Source organism: Pinus tabuliformis, chromosome 3_2, assembly GCF_031772625.1.
Source record: "Pinus tabuliformis cultivar Carrire ecotype Pingquan chromosome 3_2, CPIR1, whole genome shotgun sequence".
NCBI lineage: Eukaryota > Viridiplantae > Streptophyta > Pinopsida > Pinales > Pinaceae > Pinus > Pinus tabuliformis.
In genome coordinates, this window is record NC_142302.1 from 1235531570 (window position 1) to 1235553276 (window position 21707).

Here is a 21707-nt window from a genome sequence, read left to right on the forward strand (position 1 = left end):
GGCCTTGAGGGCCCATAAAATAGGGCCCATTCCTGAAGATTAGATCCTTGTCTTCTTTTGAAATAAACTCGAACAGGGAATTACCTCACCCTAGAAAATACAAGGTGACACTTTGCTTGATTAATGGTCTCCAGTTCCTACAGACCCATGCTTCCGTGGCTTTGGGAGAAGGCCAAAGGCCAGTGAACTATCCTACCAGGGCCCTCTCTACTAGCGACAAAGCTACCTTGATAGGCCCCTTCGGAGGAAGGGAGACCTTCGGTATATTTTCCAGCGTTTTAACAAACTTCGAAGCAATCGTTTTCTTCTTGGCTGGCATCGAAGCCAGAAGAGTCTTGAACGCGACATCTTCAGCCTTAGGGGAGGAGAGCCTGGGACGAGCCTAGCTCATCCATGGTAGAGGGGGCGCAGCCCTAGCATGACCAACTAGCCCATGAGAGCACTCAATAGTTTGCAGAGCTCGGGGAGGCGGAAAGAAGCCCACTATTCAATACTGATGCTAGCATTGGATACAATGTGTCGAAGCAATTTTCCTGCATCGACACAAAAAATAGACTTTGTAGGATTACAAGATGTGATAAATTTTCTGAAGTAATTAAACACTTTCCTAAGATGATCGAAACGATATTGTTGATTTTTGGAATATATTGTTCAATCTAGTATTATTTCAATACAAACCTTTTTCCATTATTATTCATATTACTAATGAACAATTATTCAAAATATTCCCTATCTATTTCCATTTTAAAGAATGAATTGGAATAGATAGAATGAGAACATATCTACGATTGTAAGGAAATCCATTTTATGTTATTGTGCACTAGAAAAAAATTCCGTTCATGGAATCATTTGCGCAAGGGAATGAAGGAAATTATCAAATCTGTAATTGACTATGCCTAGATCTCAGAGAAATGACAATTTTATTGATAAGACCTTCACAATTGTAGCAGATATATTATTGCGAATAATCCTAATGGCTCTGAGGAAGAAAGAAGCATTTACTTATTACAGAGATGGTGTGATTTGATATTTTTTCCGTTCTTCTTTTTTGGGGAAAGAAGAGGTAAGGTATTGGGGAATAAAATTTGGGTAAAAGAAAACTTACGCTTAGTGAAGGTGAATTATGGAGATAAAACAATTCCTTCTATCATGTATCCCTGGTCAATGCATCTTTAGATGCTTTCATCTCCTAAGGATTTTAGTACCGAGCGAAAGGTTACACCTATGTAATAGGCCTTTTTTTTTAAGCTGTGGTTCACGGTCACTGAGTGGCCACTACATCCACGGGAAAATATCGGGGCAGATCCACCCGAAGGGATCTGCCCGTCGGCCAATCTTAACAGGCCTAACCCCGAGGGCGTCGAGGCGATTTGACCCCGTGACCTCCCAAACTGGGAAAGTGCTTTAGCAACAGGAACTCGACCATTTGAGCTATCCCTTGGGGCTCTATGTAATAGGCCTTGCTTGTATAGTTGAACCTATTTGATAGGCGCGCATGAGGGGAGAAAGCACTACGTATGGAAATCGACAACACAAAAGCTTCGTTGTAGCGCATATGCTTTACCCTTTTTTGAAGGGTAGTGAGAATGGTTGGGACAACAAACATCCATCTCATTTGTACTTTGGATACCCTTATAATGGAACCATCAGAGATTGTTGAAGTGATTAATCCCCGGAGAATACAAGACATTAAGAACAAAGAAATTTAAGATTGGATGCTTCTGTGATTCATGATATAATGATTAAGATCTTCCGTAAAATCACATGGAGAAATTGTTAAACGAATCTTTGCAAGAAGGATGGCGAGAGATTCATTGGAAATACACTAGCCCCTGATAATTCATAATATTGGATCATTTTTTTTTTTTCTTTCAATTCCACGGATTAATCCCCATATTACCTATTGTAAAGAAAGGAGGAGCCGAATGAGCCATGTATATTCAGAGGATATAACTCTAAGGCCTTGAAATAAACAAAAAACCCAATAGTTAGGAGAAAACCTCACTCATTAATAAGATAAAGGGGATAGTACTTCGAAAAAATCCCAAGGTCCACTCGAAGTACCCTTCTATGATTCAAAGAAAGAATTAGTTTCAAGCACATTTAGTGCAATTTTTTTGACCAGGAATCCCACGAATCTTTTTGACATGATGGTGTGAGAACTTGAGTAGATGCCACTACTTAAAAAGAACAAGATCAATCGAAACTTCATATACATAGGTCTAATAATAAGTTTGTTCCCTATTTGCCTACTATGTTTAAAGTAAAAACCATCTTAGGGTCAAAGCCCTGATGTAGAGGGTGACCCGACTGACTTGGATGCATTCTCTATAAATATCCTCTCAAATCACTATGTTTTAAAGCTTACTTGAGGGCAAAAGGTACCTATAGGTAGCTAAAAAGTCATTTAAAGGGTGAGGAAATAAATAAAGATATCAATAGAGTGGACTAACAAAAAGACTTCCAAGAACAAACATTACCTTCATCTCGAGGTACCCACATAAACAATAAGCAATCTTGATATAAAAAGAAACACCTCTTCCTACATCAGACCAAGTTTCGTATAGCCCAAATCCCATTAAATAAAAATGAAACAAGCCTAATAACAAGCAAAGTCTTTCGGTAGAAATCACATAAGAGAAATTTTTGGCCAATGCGTTTTGAACCAACAAGTGTGGTTCATCAATCAAAATTTCTCTTAAGTGATTTTTACCAAAAGACTTTGCTTAATTCATTATGGATCACAAAAACCTAAATACAAAGAAAATCTAATAATAGTTGAAAATATGATGCACTACAACATAATATATATAATAAAATTTTGACTTCTAAAATTAAAATTAAAAGAAAATATGTTATCATATGAGATGAAAATAATAGTGTCATCCATACAAACTCTTTTACCGATTAATTTCCTAGCAAAGGAAGAGTGCTAATGGTGGCTAGGAATCTCCTTTTTAACACTGAAAAATTACAAAAGCAAAAGAGCCATCAATGCGACATAATTAGGTTCACATAATATAAATACCATCATAAACTTTCAATATAATTATATCTTTTGCTTTAATCATTCAGCTTCCTCGTCCTCCCTTGCTCTCTTGCTTCGCTTAGGTCTCTTCTTCTCCCTGGAGTTCCAATACACTGCATAGACCTATTGAAGATCGGCCCATTTATTGGCGGTAACATCTTCTGTTCGGCCCCTGCTTCTCCTGGTTCTTGTGACGGGCAACACCCCCGCCAACCAGAATATACGATAAATACCACTTCAATGTTCTGCAACTCTCAAAGGTGCTCCTTGCATGAACTCGCTCATGGTTTTAAATATCCTTGCTTTTATTTCTAGATCAGACTGTTAATCGATGCTTAATTTTGGAGATTTTAGTTTTGATATGTAACCGATTTCATGTTTTTCAATGCACATATGGTCCGGCAAATTCAGCCTCCTTTACCTGCAAATGGAAATAGGGAAATTAAGGCGTTTAAATACAGTGAATCGCCTGTTTATAACCTTGCGATCCGAAAAATGTATTTTTTAATACAATGCCCGATGTAAATTAAATTTTTTCCTGCAAAGGGCATATGAAACGTCGCAGACTCCCAGCTTATCTTTTAACGGACATATCCCTGTTGCAATGAATGTGAATATTGTGCGTTTGGAAAAATTAGAGGCATTTCTTAATCTAACCGCGATAAAGCCAGGCTTCTTTTTTCTTTTGGTGGGAAAATGATCCTGTAAGATTTGATGATACTATCATTGCTAGGAAATTGCCATTGATAAACCCTAGTCGCAGCCTTTTGTTTCAGTTCAGTGTCTCTTTAAAATGAATGATGTTTCTATCTTCAATACTTTTCTTTGATTTGTGAGAAGGTGGAATACCTTTTATGCTATGTGCAATTTGTTTTTTCAGGGGCTTTCGGGAACAATATAAAAGGCAGTAGTTTGGATGGTAAAGTGTTGTGAAATCCTTCTCAATAGAAGTTCCTATCTCTTTTCAAATATGATTTGGAGCTCCTTTCATGTGAGTTTAATGCTGATTGATTTGTCTTTTTTTTTTTTTTTCCTCCAACTTTTATTTATTTTTTGTTATTAATATATGTGAAGCCACACTTATTTTCTTGACTTTTTACGTAGTTTTGAACAGACCTTTTTATCCGCTTTTTTAAAACTAAGTTCTTGCAAACTCATTGATTTCTCTGTGATGATATTTTTTAACATGGTTAGCATTATTTCGCTTTACCCACAACTTATATTTTTCTGTGTTGTATTTCAATTGATCAGGGGAGTTGATTCGGAGTGTGCCCTTGGTTACTGGGATTGCTGAGCAAAAACCTAGGTGGATGGACTGCAATAATTTTAAATTCACAATTGGTCGGTGCAAAGCTCCCAAGTCACTGTGAGAAAATGGGTCCCTAACAATCACAATATATATTTGAGCCCTGAGATTCTACATCTCACAATCAAAATAAAGTCAATTGACCTTCTATTCCCAAAATTCATCCATAGTCACCAATTTTTTCAGAAAAAAACATTTTGGATGGACTTTGATGTTGTAAAAGATTATTGTATTTGTTTTGATAATATGCAGTTATAACATCCTTAATCTCTTTACCGAACTGAGTGCCAAATTTTATATTCCAAGTCACCTTTGAATATATTCCAAATTTCATGGTAATTGGATTTGAATACAAACATAAATCAAGTGACTCAGAATGAGTCTAATTAAGTATATCAAATGTCCGGCAATATTAGAAATTTGCTTTTGCATGTAATTTTTTTTGTAGTACAGGCACTGCTAGTTTTCAATGGTTATCGTTATTTGCATGCCTAAAATAATCCCGGACTTTGAAGGAATGGTGACAGTGTATCTTAGGATTTTCCTATCGAGTATGCACTTGTTTTAGTCTGAAAATGACTTATCAAGTCAGCCTAATTTTGGTGATTTCATATGATTTTTCTGGGGCCAAAACTATTGAACTGCTGCAGGCTATGCTTCAGCCACATTGTTGAAACGAGGATGGAATCCTTTCCCTTCATTGGTTTGGCACCATGTGATAAACATGTGGCCTCCATTATGAAGTCGATACTTCTTATTTACTTGAAATATGTTTTTCTTCTTGGAAATATTTTATCTCCATACCTAGCACATTACAGTCCCCTAGCATGCTAGCAGCAACTAAGAAATTTGAGCCTTTTTTGGGTTCCAGTTTTTATTAACATTTTTATTGACAAAAAGTACAGTGCACTTTTGTTCCTCCAGGCCAACATCTCGGTTCAACTACTCCTTATAACTATGGAAGTGCCTGTTTTCAAATAAGCATGATGTGTCGTAAAATATCTTAACTGATATTGGCTTACTTGAGATAATCTATGTATCGATAAAATGTACTCATGCTTCACCGAGTTTGACAATTCCTATTACAACTGTGTGGTAAGTTCCGTATGGTAGATATGGGCTTCCTTGAGTAATCGAGGAGCAATGTGATGGTTCTTTCACAGGAAAAAAATGCGTCTACATTGATTTGAATAAATAGTGATCTCATGCCATCAGTTTGGAACTGGCATTGATTCACATCGATAGTTACACTGAGTGTGGGCAGTAAACAAACAGGTTGAATAGAAATGATAAGTGTAGCTACTGAAGTGGGGAGGGGAGAGAATGTAATAGATTCTAATCCCTTTATTGACCTAAATATCAAAGAGATTAGAAGTTATATTTGTATCAGAAAGCACAAAGCAAGGGAGTGCATAAGGCATTTCCAGTCTAAATTTAAGCCTATAGCTGAATCAATATAATTACATAATGAATTAAGATAGGTGAAAATATATTAAATTAATAAAGCATTGGACCAATGAGAGTTTATTCCCTACCTCCAATCAATATAGTGTCATTAGGGAAGAAATGAGACATTTGAAGCATCTCTTTTACCATTAGAGATTGATTTATCTACCACAGCCCTGAAGAAATTATCAATTAGATGGCTAATTAGCTATGTAGAGCATGCATTTCCCTCATGAAGTGCTGAAAAATAGGATTTGTTGTTTAGCAGTTTTTTGAAAGAAGCTGGGTAGTTTTCTTAAGGAGGATAATATACATACGTTAGAGGACAAGAGGATGATAATGGGAGAAGTTATCTCTCAGCAGGTGATGTTCACGGAATAAATTATATTTTTGTAGAGGAATCTCTCTATAATATATGGCTACAAATCTTTGATTGTCGTTGTAATAAAAGATTTCAACAAGCTTCTTGTATCTCGAAAGAAACAATAATATTGTTTATCTGATGTACACTTAACAACTGAGGGCGGAATGTTCTCTAATTTCAACACATGAAAAACAAAAATATGGATCTCCACTTCTCTTAAACCTAGTTAGAAGAAACCTCCACGTTGGCTTAGTGGGAATTTTTTTTGATGCCATTTATGTTGAAGATGTTAGAAATAGATAAACACTGGAAGCTGTAAATTAATTACTAGACTCCATAGCATGCTTGCATGCACACAAGTATGCAAGTGATATTCAATATATTTAATGTGAATGAGTTAATATTACAATGGGTGCATGTCTTCTCAAGACCCTTTTATAAAGTACAGTAGGTAAAAGACGTGACCTTTGCTGTCACACCTAATAATATATTAATGGAAAGTAAATACCAGCTGCCACTAAGTCAAAATTATATTTATTAACCCTACCAAAAGATGAGTGGAGGGAATAGTCACTCAATATAAAGTCTGTTGCCAATGTTTAGGATAAAAAGCAAGTTTGTCTAATTGGCTTTGCCCTTGGGTATATAGATTCAAATCACTTAGATGTGGTCTTTATAAACATCACTATAGATGGTTGTATCCTTGTTGATGACTTGGAGATAGGGGATAGCAGAAAATTTTGTTGAAGATGAGAGGGGGAAATTGTAATGCCATTCAAGGTTTGTCAAAGTTGCACGGCCCTTGGGTAGAGGGATGGAAATCACATAGATGTAGTCTTTATAAACATCACTGTAGATGGTTGTATCATTGTTGAAAACTTGGAGATAAGCAACATCCATAGGCAATTATGTTGAAGATAAGAGGTGTAGTAGTGATACTATTTAAGGTTTTTTGAAATTGCTTAGCATAGAAAGTAATTCACGGGATAAGCTTTTATGGGCAGGGAGTTTAAGTGACTTGCATGAAGTCTAGATAGATATCTTGATAGATGGCTTTGTCGATTATTTTTTAGTCTCCTTGGAGGTGGAAGTCATCTAGGAAGAAGCAGAAGGAAAAGTTGGGCTGGCTGTCTTTTTTCAATGCTGCTTCAGCCATACCTCAAGCTTCACAGATATAAGAGCCAATTCTAAAGATGGTATTTTGGTATATGGTTCTTTAATTTCTGCAGTGGATTATGTGTTTGAAATTACATGGCTACAACTTTGTGTTCCAACCTTGGAACCATAGCACAGTTACCAAATTTGAGTATTGATATGGTCTAGCTCTTATACAGGAGGATACATCTTGCAGATATGAAAATGCAATTTTTTCAAATAATTATAGATTGACCATTCAAAAATTGAAAATTGCATTCGTTCTTCATTGAAAACAAACTGAAACATATTCAAGTTTGAAACATTGCATAGTGAGATCATGGGCCTAAGGTGAATCATGAATGTCAAAAATAGGGCTCAAGGATAAGGTATTTAATACAAAATGACAAATGAAACATTATGATATTTTGGCGTTGAAGCATTCAATGAACAGTGAAATTAAAAAAAGGTGACACACATGCCAGAATTAATGCATTATAATGTTATCCAAACCAATCGGTGGACAATGGAATTAAAAAGGGTGAAATTCAGCCCAAACTGGGGGTGACACTGGACAGTGGACACTGAAACGAAGCCCAAACTTGCAGATTTTTCAAAGGAATGAGTTTACTTCATACAAACTAAGTGCAGTATTTTCAAATTGTGGTGGGTAAAATTAGTCCAAAATTCAGTTTCTGCACTTAAAATTTCAGATCATCTAATATGATAGTGTTTATAAAGCTATAACTATCAATTTATAAACCTCAGCCCATAGAGCACGGGACATATGATAGACATGGAACACATTTTCAACAGCAGGTAAGGGTGGGGGGATAGTAATCATATCTATTGATTCATTCATCTGAGCAACCACAAAATGAAAATCTGCAATAAATTGACACGAGTACAGGATTATCACACAACATAGGTAGTTTAATGATAAAAATGTAGACCTGGGAACTGTGAACCACAGCCCAGAAGTGGAACCTTAAACTTTGAACATAGCCAAAAAAAGCAGCCCGGAAATGCAGGTACTCTGCAGTTCTGATGGATTTCAGAAATGGAACATTGGATTTCAGTCTCAGAAATGCACAAAAGAAGTGAGGAAATAAATTCATGATTGAAATGGCAATTTGTTAGAGCATTTACACTTTTTATGGGTGCCTTTTTTGGTCAGCCATATGGTATGACACATGTTGATTGTATTGAACCTTACAGGTATGAATAATGTTGACTGTACAATACAGAAAATTCAGCTGAATCTGTACAGAAGCCAAATTTTGTATCATTCTGTGGAACCAAACTTTATAAATATGAACTAGAGCACCATAGGGGCAATCCCATCATTAAAAGGTTGCATTTAGGATGAAACATTTTCAAAGTGTGACTGTCAATTTTTTCTAGTGTACCCTTCTCTTTAAGAAATCTGCCATTCCACAGTCCACCTGATATAGAACACCACTCTCGGTTCTCCCACACCATTGTACTCCTTGATTTCCCAAACCAGCCCCTTGTCCATATGGCTTCTCCTCCAACCTCCTGCCACCTTTTCAATCATGGAGACATTGAGAGAGCATCCCAGATCATGAGCACTTGTAAAGCAGCAGATGACGAGAGATTTCAGGCAGAATTTATCAAGTATGGGATCAAACCTTTTGCTTTTCATAGTGTTTAACCTTCTAATCCTGCAGTGCACTCAGGTTTTTGTCCTTGGTCCCAACGCATCATCCACCCAGTTTTCAAATCTCTGAACATCCTGGATCTGAATTACTATATGACTATTATGACTGGGGACACCTTTGCCAAACTTTATTCGACAACCCTCAACATATGGATTTTTGAACATTTGGAGAGTCACAAGTTTTGTGCTAAGGGGCAAGTAGGTTTTAGTAGGGATTTTTTGAGCACCAATCACAGTTTTGCACTCTTTGCTATTACAGAGGAAACTAGAAGAGACTCTTCCAAAGTCTTCTGTTGTTTTGTGAAAAGCATAGTCTATATATTTTACTTTTTGAACCTTTTCCAGGTACATTTTTCTTACCAATTTTGCCCAGAATCTGGCCATTCATTTAGAAGAATTTCTGGAATTGCAGATATCAGTTGTTGAGATTGCACAATCTGGGTGCAACAGGGGTTTTTCAGGGTGGTGAATCCATTTATGCACTCAAAAATGCAATTTACGTAATGGAAAATTGCAATTTCATCAACAATCACATAGCCGGATTCCAGTGATGGTTGTTGGAAAAAGTCCAAAAAGTAAAATGTTTAGACTTGTCCTTTTCGGAATGTGTTCGATCTTTGTTGAGGGACTTGCAAAATTGGTATCCCTCTAGCATCATGGCTAACATGAGACTTTGTGACACTATTATTGGCTAAGTCATCAGGTTTGTTAGATTTGAAGGTCAAAGTTTTAATTTGGATGAATCTTAAAGCTTGAGGTAAAATTCATCGAACAGGGAAGGTTTGCTCATTGCAAGTATGAAAGCAGGGACGTTTGATGCATGAACATTATAGTTTGATGGATGGAGATGTATCACTGAACCCTGCACTAGCTTGCTTTGGTAGAAAGTGTTGTGCTTTGTTAAAAGGGAAGATACACCAACAATGAAGCCAATGGCCATGATTTTTCTAATGCACTATTGTGTCTGCGCTATGCAGGTTACAACCTTGCAGGTGGGAGAAGGATTGAAGCTAATTACAAGCTGAATATCATCGATATAGGTATGACCCATAGCTTATTCATGGGGTATGGGTAATGTAAATTGTAATGTATTAAAAGGATTTAATCAGTATAATAATAACACTGATGTTTGTTTTAAACTTATATGTATATTGGTAAGTCATATATAAGTAATATATATAAATTTATAATATATTTAAAAATTATTTAAATCATATGTTTAACATATAATGTATATTATACACAAACATACACCCCTTAATTTAATGTTGAATTTAATCAAACTTGTTTTTGTCTTCACAATTTTTTATCAAATTATGCTGTAAACATGAACTAGGTGACTTTGATTATTGTTTGGTTTTAGACTCATCAGGTTCTTTTTGATTTCTTTAGGAGATTATGGGGGTGAAATAGGATTTCTCTTATCGTTGACCTTGTTTGATGCTTAGGATGAGTTCAAGGTATAACTCAAGGAGCACACACACATTGATGATGTTTGACTTCTACATTAGGTCTTGATTGCCATTCTTTGTATGTAGATGATGTTGCCCTCTTAGTATCCTCGCTTGAGGGTTTTTAAAATTGATGCCCTTGTCAATTTTTGTGGCTATGGACCGTTGATGGTGATCCTTAGTAAGATAAAAGTCATGGTCTTTATTAGATCTAAAAAATCGTGTTAGTTTTTGATTTCTGTTTTGAAGGATGTGAGATTGAGATTACCACAACATACACTTACTTGGGAGTCCAATTCACATGTCGTACATTCAGTTTGTGGCCTCCCACCCAACCATGGCTTAGCAAGGGGTATGTGCTTCTCTCCATGCTTGAGTGCTAGTTGTTCCACACACACTTCCATGATGTCTCATTTAAGATACATATTTTTGACATAATCTTCAAGCCTACTATTTTATATGGAGTTGAGGTATGTGGCCTTAGCCTCCACCCAGTGGGAATGCAAAGGTGGGCAATTCCATGAACGAACACCACATAGAATAACTCACACAAATCAAAGATAGAGACAACATGCTTTACATGGTAAAACACTCAAAGAGAAACATCCATGGAGCAACATAAAACCTATTTTACTTTGTTAGAACTAAAGGATACATCTAGTACAATGCTCTTTATTGTGGTTTCATGTGGAACTCCTTGGAAAATTATTGTCCATGATCTTTAATTAGAGATCATAGATGAAGAAAGATGACATCTGTTGTTGTGAATACCAAGGATATGAGAATTGTTTGATCACTTATGTACAAGATATATGGTGATCATTAGATAACTCAAGTGCAAATGGACACTAAAGAAACAAACTTAAAATGCACAGAACTAGTACATTAAACCAAGTCGGTCTTAAGCAACCTCCCAATGTCTAATATCTTAACATCTCCCCTTAAGAACAACTTGGGCCAAGATAAGCGATAACCAAGTCGGTCTTAAGCAACCTCCAAACGTCTAAATATCTTAACACCCCCCCTTAAGAACAACTTGGTCCAAGATAAAACGATTTACAAAGTTATAAAAGAAGGAAGCAAGCATTACACTTATCCCTCCTTCCTTCAAACCAATGTTACTTGGGAGCGGAGCGAAGCGGGGAGCTGGAGCGAAAACGGGAGTGGGAGCGACATTTTCAAAAGCTCCCGGTTTGGGAGTGAATCTCGGAGCGATTTTTATATAATATATATATTTTTTATATTTTGATACATATATGTCAACAAAAACATGTAGAAAGATGAATTAGATATAAAAAACATAAAAAAACATAAATTGATTATTGAACCATATAACATCAATCATCTAGAAGTTATAATCTTCATCAACCACGTCCACAAGTTAGTAACATACATATTACAACATATTGAGTCTCGTGAATCATGATTCATCAATCTTAAAGTTTCAACTTCAAGCTTTCAAAATTGAAAATTCAATATATAACATTTATCATCATTGATCACCAAAGTTGTACTTGTAAGCTAAGTTTAACCATTACAAGAAATAATATCTAACATGAAATGAAATGTTATAAAATGAATTATGAAATGAAATGAATGAACTTTCACGAAGCATCATATTCATAATTCAGAATCATTACCAATTAGTTATAATTTCCAACTTCAAACTTCAAACTTAAATTGTCATAGTCATATATTGTTTACAAAAAATATCATTATGATATGAAAGAGTCAAGACTCAACAGTTATGAAAACTAATAGAAACTAGAAAAGACAAGTAAACTGTAAATCTATTATCTACTACTACATGTGGCCCTTGCCACGAGAAGTGTCTAATGTATGAGCAGGTTGTGGTGGTCTTCTAGGAGTCTCCCGCACAGACCGACGACCAGAACTAGAAGGCACATGCCCTCCACGTGAGGGTGTAGATGGAGGCGGCGACAACAAAGGAACAAGACTCGGAACTCGAGCATTGCTACTGGATGGTGGAGGTGGCATGGTTGTTGCTTCATCTTCCTCTCTTATAAGTTCCTCTTCCAGTTCTTCAAGATGTATAGTGCCATCCTCCAAATTATCATCCTCTGGGTGGTTGTCCCAAATTTTATATGTTGGATCCTCATAAGCCCGATCACAGTAATGACTCAACAACCTCAAGTTGTAGTGCACATAAACCAAGCTTTCTGCCTGGTTTTCATTGAGTCTGTTTCTTTTCACATTATGTATGAAGCTGTAGGTGCTCCAACACCTCTCTGCAGAAGAAGTATTTACAACCTGTGAGAGCTTTTTTGCCAATTTTGGCAAAAGTCCATGGCTGCCATATGATTCCCACCATGTGAGAGCATCAAATCTGTCTCTATCTTCCATTGCATGAAAGGTACCAAACAAACCAGTGCAACTGAAGTATCTGCCTATTTCAAGATGTACATTAGCACATTCCTCCCTGTCAGGCATCAACTTTTTTAATGCTTCCAAATATCCTTTAGATACCTCTTCATCTATATGGGGTTTGGTCCTAACCCCACCCCCTAGTGCAGGTTGGCCCAACCAAGATGTAGAGTAGTATTTTGGCGTAAGGATATACGCCAAGCAATGTAGTGGAACATTAAGTTTATCCCACCGTACACACACACAATCGTGAATCAGTTTGTACAAGTTGGGATCATTGTTATGAACAATATCTTTTATTTGCCCCAACATGGTATCCATCTGCTCATACGCCTCGCCAATCACTGGTTTATCTGTATCTGCAAACCGAATCATGTGATAAATGGGCTTGGTGAAATCCAATACTTGCCTCACACGTGCCCAAAACATACCATCAAGAGCGGCCTCCTCCACCTGTTCAAAACCTTGCCTGTCAGTTGCATTTGTAGCCCTTTCCTTACCTGCTAGTGTGGACTTGATACCATGCTAGCCAATGACTCTCTTACCTTCAAAAGGCGCCTGAAGGTGAGGTAATAGCTACCAAGTCTAGTCCTTGCAATCTTCAACAACTCTAATCTTGAGTGACTGCGGAAAAGGCCATGGGTATTGCTATGATTTGTAATAAATTTTATCATTTGTTTGCCTTTCTTGTACAAATCACCAATCCATTTGTAATGTTCGTTTTTGTTCTTAACAATATCATGCATCAAAAGGTTCATTGTGTGAACCAAACACCCAGACCAAAATATGTTGGGGTATTTATCCTCAATAATTGCTCCTGCTGCCTCACAATTAGGAGCATTATCAGTGATGACTTGGATGACATTGTATGGCCCAATACGGTTAATTGTTTCAAGTAATGGTTTTGCAATGTTGATGGCAGACTTGAACTTGTCTGAGTAATCACATGCTGAAAGAAAGATGGCACCACTAACAGACACAACAAGAACACTTATCAATGGCTTGCCTTTTACATTTGTCCATCCATCAGATACAGTGGACACCCCATGGTCAGTCCAAGAACTTGTCATTCTATTCAAAGAATGTGATTTTTTTGCTTTTTCATGATCAAATCCAACGGTTCTTGCCTTGTCATACCCAGTGCTCTTGTATCCTTTAGGGGCATCATTTATGGCAGAAACCATTTCGTGCCAATAAGGTGAGCGAAGAACATTGAATGGTATCCCACATGCATAGAGAAACCTGTAAACTTTTGAATCCACATCATTCCTACACCCTTCATTAAGGAAATTTGATATGGTTCTACGCGTTAAACTTAGTGACCCTGTGCCTCCATATCCATTGCCTTGGGAGGATCCTGAAGGTGTTCTTTGTGCATGTGATTGTGAGCTTGGTTGAAAGAAACCCTTTGATTTTTTAGATTTGTATTGGGCTTCCTCCTCTTGCCTTATGTATTTGGCTCTATCTGCTGCTGACAGACCTGTACAAGTTTTGATTCCTATTTGTTTATCTCCATCCCATGGCATTTTCCTGCAGAGGTGTTTTTTGGCACGGGTGTATGAACCTGTGTCATTATTGTTGCAATGGGGGCAATGAAATTTAGTGGTTCCACCCCCTTTCCCCGCTTCAGGCTTGTTAACATATTTCCACAATGGGGTTTGGTCTTGTTTAGGTTTTTGGGCTGATTCATGTTCACTCTCCTCTAGTTCCTCCTCACCGGGGTTTTCATCAAATACACTATGTCCCCATTCTTCATCCCCTTCTTCATTTTCAATTTCAACCCTCATATTTCTACTCTCCAGCATCATAATAACCAAAAAAGGAACCATGAAGAAGAAAACGCCAAGAAATATAACCATGATGTTTGAAATTTGAAGTTTTGAATCTGCAAAATTAAAAAAAATGGAATGGGAATGGAATGGAAAATAGAGAAAAAATTATTTATTTATTTAGGAATAATTTAAATCTTAATAAACATTAAAAAAAATTGCTAGACACTCTATTCAATATTGTACAATGTAGATCCTACCTCTTTGGCGTCCAATCTCCCCTTGCAAGCTCTTCAATCTCCCCTTTCTCCTTGCTTTCTCTTGCTCTCTCACTCTCTTGCTCCTTGCAGCCCTTGCTCCTCGAGTCCTCACTCTCTCCTTGCTCTCTCTCATTCTCTCCTTGCTCCTCTCTCTCAATCTCAATCTCACTCACTCTCACAATGAAAATGAAACCTTTCATCCCTCCCTCCCTCAATTTATATAAAAAAACTAATTTATTTATTTATTTTTTTATCCGCTGGAATTTTCTTATTTTTTTTTTTATTTATTTATTTATTTATTTATTTATTAATTTTTTTTAATATGTTGTTCTTTGTTTAATTTGTTTCTTTCGCACTAATCACTCCCGGAGCGACGCTCCCTTCTTCGCTCTGCGAAATGGCAGGGAGCGCAAATTTTTTTAACGAGAGCGCGCTCCCGAAATCGCTCCCGTTCGAGAGCGATTTCAGGAGCGCGCTCTCGGCAAGAGGGATCGGGGGGGGGCACTTTCAGGAGAGTGGATTGGGAGCGAGATCGAGGGGGGGGGCGCCCCCGCAACACTACTTCAAACATAGATTAGAGATGATGAAGATTGTCAACAACTTGATCTTCTATTCCAACAGTAAATTCAAATCAACATTGTTGAATGAAGTGCATTTGTATCTAAATATGTTCAGTGCATGGTTGTGAAACTAGATGGTTGACAATAATGATAAAGTTGCCAAAGACCAATCTCTAAAATACGACAATGTTGAAGTTGAAAGAGTTTGGCGACACTGCATGCAAGTGTTGAAGATTAAGAGTGATCCATGCTAACCAAGAGTTTTTGCTCCAATAATTGTTGGAAACGTAACCACTGTCTGTCTTCATAATGTAATTCAAATGTACTATTTATGTATTTATTATATTCATTATTATTATTTTATTTCTAGTCAAAGCATGTTCTTCATGCTTTTAGGGTCAAATTGAGTCAAAATAAAATTTATCATGAGCCAGAAATGTAATTGAGTCAAAGTCCCATTTGGACTTCTTGTAAAAAATGTTACCACAAAGAGCAAGTCGGCGTAAGAGGCATCTTTTCGACCTCCTGTACAACTATAAATATAAGGCAATTCAACCACTTAAGGAGTGATGAGGAGTCCATTCGATTCAGTTATCTATCATCAATTTTTGTGCCAAGGTGAAGAAGAAAACCAACTGAAGTCAAAGGAGAGAGAAGACAGTCAAAGGAGAGAGAAGACGAATTCATTTCTGTCCTAGTTCTATTCATACATGTGATTTTTCTGAGGCAGTTTCTATGCTAATACAGGCTTGAAATTTTAGGGGTCGAAATTTCAAGAGATGACCAGAGTTTTGAGATTTGACCAACATTGACTTCTGTAGTTTATGACTTGGTGGAGATGGATTAGAGGAGGGTTGACGTGGATTTTTGTGGCAATTTTTGATCTTGGGCCTTGGATATCTCACTTTGATATGATTTTATAAGAAGAGGATTTTCTTGGGTTTTCCCCCTTGTGGGGTTTTTCCCTGTCTTGGAGCGTAATTTCTTGTGTTCTTTGTCTCTTGTGATCTTCATGTTTTGTACGTTTTGGTAATTGCTTGACGAAGAGAATAAAAATTCAATAAGAAGCCAACAAACATTCACAAGTAATTATCAAGTTAAGAGAAATCTACCTAATTTGCTAGCATCTTGATTTCTCAACATGGTTTCAGAGCTAAGGTGAAGGGAAGACAATGTGAAGATCACAAATTGTTGGCATTTTGCTCGAAATTGCAAGAGATGACTAGATTTATGAGATTTGACCAACATTGACTTCTGTAGGCTATGAATTGTTGGAGATGGATTGGAGGAGGGTTGACATGGGTTTCTTGGTCTTGGGCCTTGGATATCTCACTTTGATATGATTTTATGAGAAGAGGATTTTCTTGGGTTTTCCCTCATGTGGGGTTTTTCCCTAGATTGGAGCCTAATTTCTTGTGTTCTTTGTCTCTTGTGATCTTCATGTTTTGTACATTTTGGTAATTGCTTGATGAAGAGAATATAAATTTAATAAGAAGCCAACAAACATTCACAAGTAATTATCAAGTTAAGAGAAATCTATCCTAATTTGCTAGCATCTTGATTTCTAAACATGGTTTTAGAGCTAAGGTGAAGGGAAGACAGTTTGAAGATCACAAATTGTTGGCATTTTGCTTGAAGACACTCTTGTAGAAGATATCTCTCTCTCCATCAAAACAAATAAAGGCTTGAAGTTCATACTATTTTCATAGCTACCATCGCTCTCTTGAGAACATTGCTGAAGGCTCTTGAAATTATTATAAGACAACTCTCATTTAGGTCATTTCATCCAAGCTACGTGTGTGTAGAATCCAATTAGGATTTGAAGTCTGTAGCATCCAATTAAGGAGGTCCGAAAACTTATATTTGTGATCCAAATTGTTATCATCTATTCTCTGTGTGAAATCCGAGCTCAAGAAAAGGAGTGCGAAGATCTATAATATACTGTTTATCCAAGTTCTATAAATTTGTGAAAGGTCAGATCATTGAAACAATTTCTTGTGATGTGCAAAGTCTCTATAACATTGTGACATGCGAAGACACTGTGGTAACCGTGGATAGAGGACAAAGTTTGAGATTTGAAGATCCGAACCTGTGGTAGCATTTGTACCTTGTGGTGATCCGAATTATATTTAATAAACAAGAGATCCACATTTGATCTAAAAAACCTAACATTGTGGTACACAGTGAACAAGAGGTCTGCATTCATCTAGAATGCCGAGACTAGGGTAAACAAGAGGTATCTGAACCCTCCGTGAGACATCCCAACATTCAACTATAAATACCCGAGCCATCTATGACAATGAAAATATTCTCTATGGAGAGACATTATGATGCAAATCACAAGAAATGCAAGCCACAAAAAAGCATTCATGATGATATCAATCAACTACATTTACTGTACAAAACATCTAAGCCTTCTACAACACTATAGTTTACAATGTTCTTTGTGATTTATGGAGGAAGATGAAGAGTACCCAGTAAAGTTTGAAGCCTGTACCCTACCTCGCTCTTGCCCTAAATTGAAGAAGATCGAAGATTGTCTTGCAACTAATATAAGTGAAGTTCTGTAACTTTTTCTTTGTACTAAGACATCTGAAGCCTACTGTAGCAACACATCCTTGAAGATTCAAGGCATCTATACTTTATTCAAGATTTGAAGGCATCAATTTTTTTTTGAATCATTTAAAGAAATTTGAGTTAAGTGAAGGATGCTACTCCATGACATAATCTATATGCGAGTTTACTATGAAGATATAAGATGTGAAACAACCATACTTTCGCAATCTCCTCCCATACATAAAGAAAGGAAGGTATCCCATTGTAAAAGGCACATGTATGAAGGAAGCAAAGGAGGTTGCCATTAGTACTTATATAAAAAATGAAAGCATTGAAGCTAAAAAGATAAAGGTGAATGCTCTAAAAGGCAAAAAAGTGTCGATGACTAACAAGAATGCTTCAACATCTTAATAACCCAACAAAAGACAAAAATGGTTGGGTGAAGTTGTTGACAAGTGATGGAAGGCCAAATCGTGACTTAAGGAACATGGAGGGTTGAACCCCTTTCTAATACTCACCAAATCCTCCAAATAGCGAATGAGCCAAAATGGATATGTAGAATGAAGCAACAAAATCTGCCAATGATAATAGTATGGAGCTGAAATGTTGTAGAGGATTGGTTGCAAATGCACAAAAAAGGCAAAACATTGACAATAATCAACACTAGTGCTCTAGAAAGACTGTTGCTAATGTAGAATGTTAGAAGAAAAAGCCACGATTGTCTATATGGTTGATGTTTTGAAGATGATAAAGATCGAATGTTGCTACATGCAAAAGGTTTTTTTTTTTTTTGGGTCAATCATCAACATTAGTGCTCTAAGCAAAAGATAATGCCATTGTTAAAATGTTGGACATGTAAACACCAAAGAAGTAAACACCAAAGCTGTGAAGATTGTCGAATGAGGTTGAAGAGGATTAGATACATAAGCATAAAAAACACAAAAATGATCACTAATCAATAGAGGCACTTCAAGTAGATGAGGGGTTAGTGTAAAAAAGTTGGACAAGTGCTTCATGAAAAGGAAGGAAACATTGAAATGATGATACTAAAAAGTGCCATCCTTGACACTAGCGTCTCAATAGCGGATCCAACAAAAACCAACTTCATCGGATTCCCATTTACAATTTAGATAAAGGATAGACTTCTCAAGAAGGGTCCCCGACAAAAAATAGCTTGGTCAAGGACCCATTTACAATCCAAAAAAAATCATGAATACCCCCATGTAACGCTAAATTTGAGTGCAAATAACAAGATGATCAAATGTGACAACTTCAAGACCTTAATAAGGTGCAAAGCAATGTTCATACCAAATTCCATCAAAATCAGAGGTTGCAAGAAACCAAACATTGCTTCCCACAAATCAACAAAGCTTACAAGAGTTCCAATTAGGGAGCATAGGCACACTAACTCCTTTAGTAGTCCTTTAAAGTCCATAAACTCATAGCTAAAGAATAATGTCCAAAAGATGACATATAAGACGATTAAGAGCATGCTGAAGTGAAAGAAGATTAGACTTTGATGCACAAAATGGCAAATTTGTCAAAATATACACATAATCACTCTAACCATGCAAATCGAAGAATCCTAGTGAGGTAGAGAGTGATTAGACTAAGTGAAAGTGTTAAAGATCAACAAGAATGCTTTGAACAATAAATGGATGCCATCATAAGTTGTCAAATGAAGGTACATCATAATGATAAATGAACAAGAGAAAATAATGATAGTCTACCCCATGTCAAACAAAGTATCAATATTTTGAAGAGGAAATGGATCTTCAAAAAGAGATTGTTGGAAGAATAATTTGTTATTGATGTCAAAGGGATGTCTAGCTAAATAAGAAATTTGCATAGGCTTAAAGAGGACTTTAAGCTCTTTCCAATGAGCACTTACATGCCTCCTAACTCCTCTTCCTTGAGGATAAATGAATTTTTCAAGTGGAGAAACTAGATTTTGCATCCCAGGACAAGTCAACCTCCTTATGATCAATTCGACCCTTCCTAATAGACATGTTGGTTCAATGCATGATCAAATTAGTATAATTAAGACACCATTCATCCTCATTTGCTCATCCAACTTGGCCACAAAGACAAAGAGTTCAAATTTGTGGAGAAGAAGTACAAGTGTTCATATCTCATGAACCTAGGAGTTGGTTGCAGGAACAAGATGTGGGTTCTATCTCTGTGTTTTGGTTAAGGATTCTTGGTGGTTTTTTGTTGGAATTTGTTCTCCCTTTGTGGCATCTTCTGAACTGTTTTTGGAGCATTACTTCAATCTCCTTCTAGCATTAAATTTGGGATAAACTGGGCCTACTTCAGGCATGTGGTAAAGACCAGATTCGACCTCTTAACAAACTGAGATTTGTCTTGTAGCTGAGCCTATTACAAACCTTAGACATGTGATTGTAATTTCGGCCTTGTGGTAACATATATTTCTGCCCTATGATAACACAAATTTCGACCTTGTTGAGAGAGACCTCGACCCTGTATTGGCTCAAACTTTTGCTATTGATTTCCCCTACTTTGGCACAAAATTCTGACTTGGCGTATAACTATTTTTGAGCCTTGATCTGATCAGAATTGAAGGGCCTTGAGGCAGAAACTTCTTTTTGGAAAAATATTGAAGGCATTTGGATGATATTTTGAAGTAGTGTTTTTGTAGAGGTTGGAGCCTTGTGAGAGACCAGGTTGGAGTTTGGATTTATAATTGAGGATTGGAGTCCTCATTCAAGGTTGGAGCTTGCGAGAGACTATGTTGGAGCTTGGATTTATAATTGATGATTGGAGCCCTCATTCAAGGTTGGAGCCTTGAAGTAGTTGAAAAATTTGTTCTACAAGCTGGAGTCTGAATTCTTCTTAAAGAGGATTAGAGTCACTTTTTTGTTAATAAAATTATTTTCTTATTCTACTTCTTGTGTTTTTGGGTTTAATTGTTATAAAATCTTCACTGGCCTAATATAACAATTGAAAGAAATACTGATTCACCTCCTGTTAGTATTTCCAACAATTGGTATTAGAGCCTGTTCGAAAATGTAACTAGTTTCAGTCTTCATAATTGTCAATGTACTCAAGTCATTATGTATATCTTATGTTACAAGAAAAAGAAGAAAGAAAAATATTATTTTTAAGCATGGGTTTCATGCTTCATTTTGATGGTCATCTAGGTCAAGCATGTTCTTCATGCTTCTAGGGTTTGTCATGTCAAAATAATATTTTTCTTAAGTCAAATCATTCGTGTAAGACCCTATTGGGCAAGTTTTTTTTTTTTTTACTAAGTAAGATTAATCTATTAACAAAGTAAGGGGGTAAAATTACAACGAGACCGAAGTCAAAACTCTGCTCTGAAGAGAGGCAGAACTGTCAAGATAAGCAAATAAGAAGACTGACCATGGGTAGTGAACTCATTCTTGAGCCAGTATTCAGGTCCCACGCAGGGGAACAGGTTAAGATCCTCTTGATGTTGCAGTGTAAACAAAAATTCAAAAATACACCAGAATTTCACATAACTGTTTGCACAAAAAGCTTGCCCAGTTGTAAGGGCCGCACGACACGTAGACAAAGCAGAAGTGAGCATACTAGTCATCTGGAGGCTCTTCCACAATGCGGCACCAACCGAAATCAGGCATATCCCTTGCTTGAGCAGCATTCTGATCAGAAGGACCAGGGTCAACCGGCGCCATCACCACATCCTGAGCGCTGCGAACCTGAGCATCCGGAGCTTGCAGAGGCGCATTTCCAATCTCCAGCTGGAGGGTCGAGGAAGGAACAGA

General features: G+C 36.8%; 1 protein-coding gene across 13 annotated transcripts in view; it reads left to right on the top strand.

The window, feature by feature from the left end:
* Positions 1–3044: 3044 nt before the first annotated feature.
* Positions 3045–21707, top strand: part of LOC149185213 (ARM repeat superfamily protein) — a 378063-nt gene continuing 359400 nt past the window's right edge. For 3 of the 13 annotated variants that reach the window (XM_089417804.1, XM_089417816.1, XM_089417818.1), the window contains exons 1-4: positions 3045–3288; positions 3909–4019; positions 4280–4394; positions 9937–9999. The gene's annotated coding sequence lies outside the window, so the exon portion shown is untranslated. The remainder of the gene's footprint in view (positions 3289–3908; positions 4020–4279; positions 4395–9936; positions 10000–21707) is intronic. The other 10 variants (XM_089417809.1, XM_089417805.1, XM_089417807.1 and 7 more) reach the window with 10 other exon arrangements.